The sequence below is a fragment of the Grammomys surdaster genome, unplaced genomic scaffold (genome assembly GCF_004785775.1).
Source record: "Grammomys surdaster isolate TR1022 unplaced genomic scaffold, NIH_TR_1.0 125612, whole genome shotgun sequence".
Classification (NCBI taxonomy): domain Eukaryota; kingdom Metazoa; phylum Chordata; class Mammalia; order Rodentia; family Muridae; genus Grammomys; species Grammomys surdaster.
Genome location: NW_021620455.1, coordinates 2,254,886 through 2,269,025, shown reverse-complemented (window position 1 = coordinate 2,269,025; position 14,140 = coordinate 2,254,886).

The following is a 14,140-nucleotide window of genomic DNA, read 5'->3' as shown; positions in this document are numbered from 1 at the left end:
GTCTCATCATGGTACAAATTGACTCTTCTGTATCCTGCTGAGAGTACTTCATCTCTATTTTAAACACATCAAATGTGATTTTTAAAGTATGCTGTTTGTATACACCTCTTCTTCCTCTCTCTACACTCAACCCTTTCTGTATATTGTTATGAATTAATGTTCAGTCAACACTTCAGTTTGTTACATTTTTAAGCATTCAAAACATTCATTTAGGCCTGCAACTACATATACAGACAACATTTTACAGACATAACAGGTTATATTTAGGAATATACATGAACATACATATACCCATAACCCTCAATGACAATCAATAAATAAAAAGAAGCCATGAATTTGGAGGAGAATCATGCAGGGATAAATGGTAGGGTTCTCAGGGAGAAGGGAACAGTATAAAAGTTAAAATCAAAGTATAATCTCAACAAATTTTAAAAATAAAAGGCTAATTAATGTTTTATGTGTCACCAATCCTTTATAAAGGAAAATCTAAATAAACCAATTTAAGTAAAATTTTAATTGAAAAATAATTTTCACACAATGTATTCTGACTGCTGCTTTCCTTTTCCAAACTCCTCCTAGATCCTCCTTATTCACACGACTCCATGCCTTTTCTTCCTCTCTATCTTTAGAAAAACCAGCTCAAATCCATAAAATGCAAGTAATAGACCAGTCAGAGAATAGTCAACCAAAGAAATATGAGAAATAAAGTCTACTAAAATACTACTGAGTCCATTTTTTCCTCCATTTGGTGCTGGTCATGGGGTGTAGCAGTAAGTGAGGTTTATATCCTTCCTTCCTTCCTTCCTTCCTTCCTTCCTTCCTTCCTTCCTTCCTTCCTTCCTTCCCTCCCTCCTTCCTTCCTTCCTCCCTCCCTCCCTCCGTCTCTCCTTTCATTTCTTAGGTATTGTCTTTATTTACATTTCATGTTATCCCCTTTCCTGGTTCCCACTCCCCAGAAACCCCCTATCCCATCCTCCCTCCCTTGTTTCTATGAGAGTGTTTCCCCACCCACCCACCCACTCCCTCCTCCCTGACCTTGAATTCCCCTACACTGGGGCATTAAGCCTTCAAGTGTCTCCAAAAAGAGGTTTATATTCTTGTCAATACTCTAGTGGTGAGAATGAATTATACATGAGAATTCCAAAGTCTCTCACTACTTGCACATTGTCCAATTGTGGGTTTCTGTTTGCTCCTATGTACTATAGGAGAAAGCTTCTTTGAAGATGCCTAAATAAAACAATGTAGCAAAATAGCAAAATGTCCTTACGAGTCACTTTGTTGCTACTTTCCTTCAGCAGAACTGTAGTGTTTGCTGCTCTCCTTGGTCCATGGTCTATTTAGTTGCAGGTTCTTGGGCACATGAGCAGTGTCAGGAATTGGTTCCATTTCACAGAGTAGGCCTTATATTCAATAAGATAGTGGTTGGTTAATCCCAAAAGTTTTGTGCCACCGTTGCAACAGTTTTTCATGCAATCAGTTCACCATTGTAGACTGAACAGTTTTTAGCTGGGGTGGCACTTAATTTCTGTTGCAGATTTCATGTTTTTTGTTTTTTTTAACACCTGAAAATAGTTTGTGGTATTGCAATATCCTTATTTTTAACAAATCACCCACTGAAAGACATCTAGGGTGAAATAATTCTGGGATTTATGAATAGAGTAGCAATGAAAATGGGTTAGCAAGTGTCTCTGTTGTAGAATGTAGAATCCTTTGGATTTATCCCTCCAAAGATAAGCTGGATCTCCAGTTATATCAATTACCATCTTCCCTTGGAATTGCAACACTGATTTCCCTACTGTGTATCTCTGCACCTGTTTTCATCAGTGGCTGGGTGAAACCTCTCTGGTAACATTTGGGTCAGGTTTCAATCCTTTTTTTTTTTAATCAAATCATAATTTTTACTTATTCACACAGGGGTTATAAACACAAAAAGGCAGAATGTGGGGAAGGGGATGACACTGGAGCATGGGTGTGCAGGGGGAATACAGATATCTTTCAGGACATGGTATCGGCTAGGAGAAAGTTCAGGGGACAGGTCACTATGACTCTCTGTGTGATTCGCTTGTCCTTATCTAAGTTGGTATTATCCACCAAGGCTACCTATTTACAAGGTCTACTACTCAGGCTGGTAAATTTCCACAAAAGCTGCCTGTTTACAATAGCTTATAGCCATCTGTTTCAATGTTTTTCCACAGAGATCCAAGACTTGATGTTAGTGTACATGTATGACAGGCCTATTGCTGATTTTAGGCCTATGGCTGATTTTAGGCCTTCAGTGTGTAAGCAGGGCTGCCCCTGACATCTCATCCCTTCTCTAAGTATAGAAGTGCTGTGGCGATTCTAATCTTGCAAAGGCGAGGATAGAGGCCTGACCTCCAGTAATTGAAGGGGACTTTATAAAGGCTCTGGTCCCCCTGTTGTTGTCCAGTGAGGCATGAGGGCCACACCCATCCTGATGTCTTTTTCCTGGAGAAGGGATACTTTTGACATCAACCCCTATGCAGTCAGGCTTGTCCATCAGGGAACCCAGAGAGATATTTTTAACTTTTATTTATATTCCCTTGCAGTGCTTAGCCTCGCAGCCTAAGCAAGAATTCAGATCACCAGTCAGAGGGGGTTCTGGGTGGCCCCTCTCTGCTTGGTCTAGGGGTGGAAGTCTCCTCTTTTAAGTTGGGTGGAGATGGGTTTTGGGAACACCCTGGATAGAGTAACAACCTCATCTTGGGTCTCGTGGTCCTCCATAGCTAACTTATGATAATGTATCTGAATAGGTTTTGCCACCAAATTATTAATCTGTTGTTACACAAAGTTAGTCAGTCTATTTAAGGCCCAGGGACCAAAAGAAATAAGCAAAATAACCCAATAAATGGTCCCAAGATGGGAGGAGGTAAGGTTGACAACCATGGAGAGGTTGAAAGCCAATTCTTTCACCAGCTCTCATCTTTCTCTTTCTCTCTCTGTCTTTTCTCAGGGCCTTCTCTGACCTTTTTCATGCTCTCTTTAACCATCCCTGTCTTGCCTATGTAAAGGCAACATTCTTCTTTAAGGGCCGTACACAGTCAAGAGCTGTACACAGTCTTTTCTATTGTAAAAGAATGAATAAAGTCCAATAAAGTCTTTTGCAATTTTTGGAGGTCTCTTCAGTCAGCAAAACGAGGGATTTCTTCAGATTAGTGATGTCAACCTCTAGCTGTTTGATATTCTTGTCAATGGCCCGTCGAAGGTCTGAGTAGTATAAGGTCGGAGGCCAGCATCTGGATTAGAACTTCTAACAGCAGACATCATGGGTGATTCATCTTTACCTGAGATACTGCCCAGGTTAGAGCTCCTGGGAGGCCCTCTTCCTCTGGGTTTTGTGAGTACTCAGGTGCCAATCTTAATAAACATTTCATTGACTTTTGTTTTCTTTCTTTCTTTTCTTTTTCTTTTTCTTTCTCTCTTTTATCTTTTTTTTTTTTTTTAGCCAGTCTATCATAGGTCTCTGGGCTGTCCAGCCTCTGGTCCTGGTCTTTTAGGCAGTGTCAAGGGTAGGCTTCCTCTCATGTCATGGGTCTCAAGCTGGACCAGTCATTAGTTGTCCATTCCCACAGTTCCTGTGCAATCTTTACCCCAGTACATCTTGTAGGCAGGACAAATTGTAGGTCAAATGTTTTCTGGCTCAGATGGTGTCACAGTACCTTTACTGAAGGCCTTGCCTGCTTTCAACAAATGGCTGGTTCAGGCTCTGCATCCCTCATTGCTAGGAATATTAGATAGGGTCACCCTCATAGATTTCTGGGAGTTTATATTATGTTTCTTAGTTCTTCCCAGAAATGTCTCCAGATTCCAGTTGTCTCTTCCAGAACTCTCTTCTCACATCCCCCACACCTAGTCCCTCTTGTTCTTATCCTTACCCTCCTATCCAGACTCCTCTACCCATCCACCCATGATGTCTTTTCTATTTCCTCTTTATAGTGAGATTCATGCATACCTCCTTGAGCCCTTTTTGTTACTTAGCTTCTCTGGGTCTTTGGATTGTGGCATGATTATCCTTTACTTTATAGCTAAAATCCACATACCATATTTGTCTTTCTAGGTCTGAGGTACCTTCCTCAGAATGATCTTTTCTAGTTCCACTTGCCTGTATATTTCATGATGTCATTGTTCTTAAGAGCTGAGTAATAGTCCATTGTGTAAATGTATCACATTTTCTTTATTTATTCTTTGGCTGATTCTTTGGCATCTAGCTTGTTTCTAGTTACTAGCTATTATGAGTAAGGCTACTATGAACATAACTGAGCAAATGTCCTTGTGGTATGATGGAGTGTCCTTTGGGCAGGTGCCTAGGTGTGGTATAGCTGAGTCTTGAGGTAGATCGATTCCCAGTTTTCTGAGAAACCATCCTGTTGAGCCAAAACTGATACTCTGCATCCTCTTACTTATCCAATTCAAGTAGTGCCAAAGGCTTGCAACTATATCTTTCCCAACATTATACAACATGTTCCCAATTTCTCCATCTCTTTCATAACTTCTGGCTTCTTTTCATTTCCAACATTTCCAGTTTCTTACTCTATCACTCAAGGAGTACAAAGTGTGTCTTTAAATCATTGGTCTTTGGACCCTAGTCCAAATTTTCTATGTCTCTCCCCAGTCCTTCAGCAAAATACCCTACATAGGCATGGACATAGATGTTCTTGAGACATTACCCATTAGTCTTTTCTATAGGTTTCTTCCTGAGTTCCTATGTGAACACACTCTACCCCATCTGTAAACATCTTCATGACAATTATTTGCAGTGTTACTTATCTGGAAATATTCTTTGCTTTGCATTTCTTTCAGTGACCAAGATAAAAGGATACTTTCCTTCATGACTGAGCACAGCCATGGCATATTAGTCAGTGTGGTGTATTCTGCTTACTAAGTCCAGTGGTGTGCAGCACTTCTAAAATTTCTCCTACAAACATCTCATAATACTTCATTTTCTTTGGTCACATTTTATTTCCTATACCTCTTTTATAGTGTAGCTTACAACTGGCATCAAGAACCCCAGGTAGTGTCAGTGTACCTACCACCCTCACCCTCTCAGAGCCTGCCCAGCTGACCCCTAACCATCCTTCTCCTTATCACCATATCCCTGCCCCGAACTGCTGCAGGGGACTCTGTGTAGACCAGAGACCATGCCAGCTGCCAGAACACCAGCCTCCAACTTGGAAGGAAACCCTCTGCTAGACCAGAGGCCTTCCTGGCCATCAGAAATCCAGCCCCTAACTTGGGTGGAGACCTTGTACTCAACCACAGGTCACTCTGGCCAAAAGATGAGAGAGGAAACAGAAACCAAGGAACAAAAACCACCTAACATCCAACAAAGACAAACTCAGAAATTGGCTCCTAAGCCTATAATCACCCCAAACCCATATGCCTAGATGCCAGTGTAAGAACACAATCAACAACAGCTAGGATAATGCATCACAACCAGGGCTCAGCAATCCTACTACAGGAACCCCTAAATATTCCCCAAACTTGCCATTAAGAAACTAAAAACCTAATTTAAAATGGGGGTACAGGACTAAACAGAGAGTTCTCAAAGTGTGAATTACAAATGACTGAGAAACATTTGAAGAAATGTTCAATATCTTTAGTTACCATGGGAATGCAAATAAATCAAAATTACTTGAAAATGTTCATGCTATACTAGTAAGGAAGACCAAGATGTGTAATTGGTAAAGATCTTTTCCCATTCTGCAGCCTGCCACTGTGTCTGAATAATGGTGCCTTTGCCATACAGAAGCTTTCTGGTTTCATGTGGACCCATTTTTTAACTGTTGTACAGGCTTTTGCTATTTGTGTCCTATTCAGAAAGTCTTTCCCTGAGCCAATGAGTTCAAGACTGTTTTCACTCTCTAGTCTGTCAGAGTCAGTGTATCTGGTCTGATGTTGAGGTCCTTATTCTGTGTAGAGTTGAGCTTCATGCAAGTTGATAAATCCAGGTCTATTTTCATTTGTCTACATGCAGATATCCCTTTGACCAGCACCGTTTATTGATGATGTTGTCTTTTTTTTTTTTTACTAAGTATGTATTTCTAGCTTCTTTATCAAAGATCAGTTATCCATAGGTATGTAGATTTATATCTATGTCTTCAATTTGATTCTATTGATCAAGATGTCTGTTTTTATGCATGCTGGTTTTGTTTTTGTTGTTTTTTTTTGTTTTGTATTACCATAGCTCTGTATTTAAATTTGAGATCAGGGATTATCCAGCACTGCTTTTATTATTGTTAAGAATTGTTTCAGCTAGCCTAGTTTTTTTCTGTTTCCATATAAAGCTGAAAATTTGTCTTTTTGATTTCTGTGAGGAATTGTTTTGGAATTTTAATGAGGATTGCATTGAATCTGTAGATTGTTTTAGCTGGGAAGGCCGTTTTCACTATATTAATCCTACTGATCCAAAAGCATGGGAGATCTTTTCATCTACTGATATAGTCTTCAATTTCTTCTCCAGTGAATTAAAATTTTTATTATATAATTCTTTCATTTGCTTGGTTAGAGTTACCTCAAGATATTTCTGAGTCTATGGTGAAATGTATTGTTTCCCTGATTTCTGTTTTAGTCTGCTTGTTATTTGTATATAGAAAGGCTACTGTTTTTTAAAAATTTAATTTAATTTTTAAATGTTTACTTTTTTACTTTACAATCTGTTCATTGCCCTCTCCTGGTCACCCCCTTTCACAATTCTCCCCCCTTCCCTTCTCCTCTAGGCAGGTGGACACTTCCTGGGTATCTTCCCCTGATACTTCATTGATGGTTGGTAGATAGTTCTTGGTAGAATGGTTAATGGCATTTATGTATAAAATCATAATCTGTAAATAATTATACTTTAACTTCTTCCTTTCTGATTTGTATGCCATTGATCTCTTTCAGTTGTCTTACTACTCTAGCTAAGGTATTAAGTACTGTATTTAACAGGTATGGAGAGAGTGGACATCCTTGTCTTATTCCTGACTTTAGTAGAAATGCTTTGAGTTTGTCTCCATTTATGCTGATGTTGACTGTAGGTATACTGTAAATCTCCTGTTTCTATGTTGAGGCATATGCCTAGTATCCCTAGTCTCCCCAGTACTTTTGTTATGAAGGGATGCTGGACTTTTAAAAAGGCCTTTCTGTATCTTATGAGATGGTCATGTAATTTTTATCTTTCAGACCATTAATTTGGTGCATCATATTTATTGATTTATATACTTTAACCATCCCTACATCTCTGGGATGAAGCCTACTTGATCATAATGGATAATCTTTTTGATGTTTTCTTAAGTTTGTTTTTCAAGGATATTATTGAAAAATTTTTACATCTATGATCATAAGGGAAAATTATCTATAATTCTCTTTCTTTTTTTGTGGTTTAGGTATTTGGATACTTGTGGCCTCATGAAAAAAGCTAGGAAATGTGCCTTCAGTTTCTGTTTTCATAGAATAATTGAAAAATATTGTACAATTTCTATTCTGAATCAATCTGCCCCTAGGCTTTTTTTTTTTTGGTTGGTAGATAATTTTTAACTATTGGCTTCATTTCACTAAGTGTTACAGATTTTTTAAATTGCTTATCTGATATTGACTTAACTTTGGTAGGTTATATATATCCAGACTTATCTATTTCTTTTAGGTTTTCCAGTATGGTGAAGTATAGATTTTAAAAGTATGTCCTTTTGGGGTGGAGAGATGGCTCAGTGGTTAGGAGCACTGACTGCTCTTCCAGAGGTCCTGAGTTCAATTCCCAGCAACCACATGGTGGCTCACAACCATCTGTAACGGGATCCAACGCCCTCTTCTGTTGTGTCTGAGGACAGCGACAGTGTGCTCATATACATAAAATAAATAAATCTTTAAAAAAAAAAGTATGTCCTTTTGAGTTTCTGGATTTCTGCAGTATCTGTACTGATGCCTCCACCTTTTTCTACAGTTTTATTAATATGCATCTTCTCTCTTTGTGTGCCTTTTAGGTAATTTGGCTAAGGGTTTATCAAGCTTATTGATTTTTTTTTCAGAGAATCAGCTCTTTATTTTATTGATTCTTCATTTTTTTTCTTGTCATTTCCATTTTACTGATTTCACTCTTGAGTTTGATTACGCTTTTGTCAACTACTCCTTTTGGCTTGTATGCCTTCTTTTTCTAGAGGTTTCAGGTGTGCTGTTTAATTGATGATGTGAGATCTCTCTAATTATTTTCATGTAAGCACTTAGTGTGGAGAGTTGTCTCTTAGATCCACCTTTATTGTGTCAAATAAGTTTGGGTATGGTGTGTTTTCACTTTCAATTCTGAAAAGGTTTTTTTTTTGTTTTTTTTTTTGTTTTTTTTTTTTTGATTTTTTCGAGACAGGGTTTCTCTGTGTAGCCCTGGCTGTCCTGGAACTCACTCTGTAGACCAGGCTGGCCTCAAACTCAGAAATCCTCCTCCTTCTGCCTCCCAAGTGCTGGGATTAAAGGAGTGCACCACCATTGCCCGGCCTGAAAAGTTTTTAATGTGTATTTTCATTTTATTCTTAATTTATTTCTTACTCAGTAGTTGATCAGTTTTTGTGATTTTCTATTGGTAAACTTTCTCTTCTTTTTTTTTTATATTGTTGCAGTCCAGTTTTAATCTGTGATAATCAAATAGAGCATAGGGTGTTATTACAATTTTTTTGTATGTGTTGATACTTGCTTTGTGCCTCTTTCTGTGGTCAATGCTGGTAAAAGTACTAGGAAGTTTGGAGAGGAAACGTTCTGTAAATATTTGCTAGTTCCATTTGATGAAATCATTTAGCTACAGTATTTCTTTGTTTAGTTTTTATCTAGATGATAAATCTATTAAAGTATTCCAGTATTGAATTCATCCAGTATTGTGTAAGGATCAATATGTGACTTTAGCTGTAGTAGTTTCTTCTTTCATTAATTTAAATAATCTTATGTTTGGTGTATAAATGTTTAGAATTGCAATATTCTCTTGGTTGATTTTCCTTTTGGTGAGTATGTGGTGATATTCCCTGACTCTTCTGATTAATTTTTGTCTCAACTGATTAGTTGAAGTCTATTTTTTAGATATTAAAATGGCCACCCCTGCTTGCTTCTTGGATTTGTTTTGAATCTCTTCTTCCATCCTTTACTCTGAGGCGATGTCTATCCTTGATGGTAAAGTGTATTTCTTGGGGATACTAGAAGGAAAACTCCAACTGAATGAGGCTAAGTACACTCAAGAAAACACAAGAAATAATTTCACATCATTAAAACCAATAAAAGAGAAACACACATACACTACCACCACCACCATCAATATAATAGGAATTAACAATCATTGGTCATTAAAGTCTGTTTACATCAATGAACTCAATTTCCCAATAAAAGAAACAGTCTAACAGAATGGATGTGTAAACAGAATCCATCATTCTTCTGTATACAAGAAACACATTTCAGCAACAAAGATACATATTACCTCAGAGTAAAAGGTTTTCCAAGCAAATGGACTCAAGAACTCAAGAAGTAAGCTGGAGTAGCCATTCTAATATCTAATAAAATAGATTTTCAACTGAAAATAATGAATAGATATGAGGTAGGACACTTCATACTCATCAAAGGAAAAATCCACCAAGAGGACTTGTCAATTTTGAACATCTATGCCCCAAATGCAAGGACACCCACATTCATAGAAGAAACATTGCTAAAGCTTAAATCACATATTGAATCCCACACATTAATAGTGGGAGACTTCAACATCCCACACTCAACAATAGACTGGTCATCCAGATCAAAACTAAACACAGAAATAATAAAATAACAGAGGTTAATGATTCAAATGGACCTAATATATATAATATATATATTATATATGATATATATAATATATATTATAAATGTTATATATGTATATATAATATATATAACATTTATATATGTTAACATTATGCATACATTATATATGTATATATGTATATATATTATATATATATAACATTTCACTCAAACACAAAAGAAAATACCTTCTTCTCATCACCTTATGGAATCTTCAACAAAATTGACCGTATAACTTGTCACAAAGCAAGCCTCAACAGATGCAAAAAGATTGAAGTAATCTCTTGCATCTTATCAGATTACCATGAATTAAAGCTGGACTTCAACAACAACAAAAACAACAGAAATCCTACATACTCATGGAAACTGAGCAACTATCTACTCAGTGATTGTTAGGTCTTGAAAAACATAAAGAGAAAAATTAAGGACTTTTAGAATTAGATGAAAATGATGGCACCACATACCCAAACTTATGGGACATTATGAAAGCAGTGCTAAGAGGAAACATCAAAGCACTAATGATCATAAAGAAATTGGAGAGTTAGTATTTTAATGTATTAAAAGTACATCTAAAAGCTCTAGAAAAAAGAACCAAACACACCCAAGAGGAGTAGATGAAAGGAAATAATCAAACTCAGGGTTGAAATCAATCAATTAAAAGCAAAGAGAACAATATAAAGAATCAACAAACCAAGAGCTTTTTCTTTGAGGAAATTAACAGGATAGACAAACGCTTAGCCAAACTAGTTAAAAGGCAGAGAGACAGTACCCAAATTAACAAAATCAGAAATGAAAAGGGAGACATAACAGACACAGAGGAAATCCAAAGAATCATTAGGTCTTACTTCAAAAACATGTACTCCACAAAATATGAAATCTAAATAAATTGGATGGTTTTCTAGACAGATATAAATTACCAACGTTAAATCAAGATCAGGTAAACTCTAAAAATACTCTTATAATCCCTAAGGAAATAGAAACAGCCATTAAAACCCTCCCAACTAAAGAAAGCCCAAGGCCAGATGGTTTTAGCACAGAATTCTGCCAGACTTTCAAAGAAGAGCTAATACCAATATACCTCAAACTAGTCCACAAAATAGAAACGGAAGAAATATTGCCAAACTCATTCTATAAGATCACAATCATCCTAATGCCTAAACCACATGAAGACTCAACAAAGAAAGAGAATTTCAGACCAATTTTCCTTATGAATATTGATGCAAAAATACTTGGAATCTAATAACATTGTGATACTCAATAAAATACTCGCAAACTGAATCCAAGAATACATCAAAGACCTCATCCACCATGATCAAGTAGTCTTCATCCCAGCAATGTAGAGGTAGTTCAGTGTAAGAAAATCCATCAATGTTATACACTATATAAACAAACTGAAGAAAAAACAACATGATCATCTTAGTAGATGCTGAAAAATCTTTTGACAAAATACAACACCCCATCATGTTAAAAGCCTTGGGCAGATCAGGGCCACAAGGCACATACCTAAACACAATAAAGGCAATATACAGCAAGCCAGTAGCTAACATCAAATTAAATGGAGAGAAACTTAAAGCAATTTCACTAAAATCAGGGACAAGTCAACACTGTTCACTCTTTCCCTATCTCTTTAATATAGTACTTAAAGTCCTAGGTAGAGCAATAAGACAACTAAAGGATACCAAAGCAATACAAATTAGGAAGGAAGAAATCAAAGTATCACTATTCAGGAATGATATGATAGTACACATAAGTGACCCCAAAACTTCTAACAGAGAACTCCTACACCTGATAAACAACCTCAGCAATGTGGCTAGATTCAGAATTAACTCAAATAAATCAGTAGCCCTCCTTTATAGAAAGGATAAAAGGGCTGAGAGAGAAGTTAGGGAAACAATTCCCTTCACAATAGCAACAAATAATATAAAATACATTGGTGTAACTCCAACTAAGCAAGTGACAGACTTGTGTGACAAGAACTTTAAGTCTCTGAAGGAAGAAATAGATGAAGATATCAGAAGACTGAAAGATCTCCCATGTTCAGGGTTGGTAGGAATAACATCATGAAAATGGCCATCATACCAAAAGCAATCTATAGAATCAATGCAATTCCCATCAAAATACAACACAATTCTATACAGAACATGAAAGAGCAATGTAGCAGGATATTTATTCTGCTACATTGTATTTGCAGTGGAGCTCAGTGATTGGGCAGTAGAAGAGGAGGTGGAGCTGGGAGAAGGAAAGAGGAAGTGGAAGAGAGAAGGAAGAGGAAGGAGGAGAGCTAGTAATCATGGAGGAGGACAGATGGGTCGAGAGCAGTCCTGGGTAGCAACTTATATCAAGGGTTAGGTATTGGGTAACTATTCAAATTATGTGGGCATCTTGTTAATTGAGCATTTCCAAATATATAAATCCATTGGATGATCTTTAAACATTAAGAGTCTTCATTCTACTGGGTACTGCAAGTATGGCAGGTATTGTCTGGGGCTTAGCAGAGAACCATGAGGGTGACAGGGTTGGTCCAAGATCCATGCTTTAGGGTATGGTCTCTATGGAACTGATCGACAGAACCAGTTGCCATGCTGGTGTCTCGTGGGTGCCAGGGCTGATGCTTCTAGCTAGCTGGAGCTATGGTCTGAGTGAGAACAGCAGGAACATGGTAGCTGCCTGGGAACAAGCTGGACAGAGTGCCATTTTCTAAATATCTCCCATTTCAGAGCAATTCTCAATTTCATATGAGAAACAAAAACAAACAACAACAAAACAGAACAGGTAAAACAAACATGAACAATAAAAGAACTTCTTGAAGGATTACCATTCCTGACCTCAAGCTATACTACAGAGCAATAGTAATAAAAACTGCATTACATTCATATAGAAACAGACACATTGATCAATGGGATGAAACTGAAGACTCAGAAATAAACCCATGTACCTATGGATACTTGATTTTTTGACAAAATAGCCAAAACCAAACAAAAGAAAATATCTTCAAGAAATGGTACTGGCCTAACAGGATGTCTGCATGTATCAGAATGCAAATAGATCCATACTTATCACCCTGAACAAAACTGAAGTCCAAATGGATAAAAAGACCTCAATATAAAACCAGACACACCAAGTCTAATAGAATAGAAATAGCCTTGAGCTCATTGGCATTGGAAAAAATTTCCTAAACAGAACACCAATGGCTCGTTTTCTAAGACCAACAATTAATAAATGGGACCTCATAAAACTGAAAATCTTCTCTAAGTCAGAGGAAACTGTCAATAGGACAGAACAACACCCTCAGATTGGGAAAAGATCTTCACCAATTCTATATCCAACAGAGGGCTAATATCTATAATATATAAAGAATTCAAGAAGTTAGATACCAACAACCCAAGTAACCCAATTTAAAAAATGAGGCACAGAGCTAAACAGAGAGTTCTTATCAGAGGAATATTGAATGGCCAAAAAGCACTTAAAATAATGTCTTTAGTAATCAAGGAAATGAAAATCAAAACAACTCTGAGATTCCATCTTACACCCATCAGAATGGCTAAGATCAAAAACTGAAGGGAGAGCAAATGCTGGCTAGGAGAACACTCCTCCATTGCTGGTGGGATTGCAAACATATACAACCACTCTGGAAAACAATTTGGCAGTTTCTCAGAAAAATGGAGATAGTTTTATCTTAAGACCCAGCTATTCCACTCCTGGGCATATACACAAAAGATGCTCCACATACCACAAGGACACCTAAGGTAACTCAGACCCAAAGGACATGCATCGTATGTACTCACTGACTAGTGGATGTCAGCCGAAAAGTACAGAATACCCATGATACACTCCACAGACCCAAAGAAGTTTAAAAGAAGGAAGGCCCAACTGAGGATGTTTGAATCCTACTTAGAAGGGGAAACAAAATAGTCGTGGGAGGCAGAGGGAAGAGGGTATCTGGGTAGAAGAGGAGGAAGTGGGGCAGGATCAGTTATGGGGAGGGGCAGCAGAAAGGCACTGAAGGCCAGGAGAATAATTAGAAATATGCACCTGCTGGGGATGAGGGGTGGGAAGGGTGGGGGAAATTTCTGTAGTTAAGTCCCAGAGACCTGGGATGGAGGAGTCTCCCAGGAGTCAATATGACCTTAGTTGATGCCCAAAAGTGTGGTTTTGGAACCTAAAGAAATCATCTCCAGTAACCAGACAACACTCCTAGTGGAGGAGTCGGGACACCAACCCACCTACAAAACTTTCGATCCTAAATTGACCCCATCTAAAAGAATTGCAGGGACAAAGATGGAGTATAGACTAAAAGAGTGGCCAACCAGTGACTGGATCAACTTAAGATCTATCCCGTGGG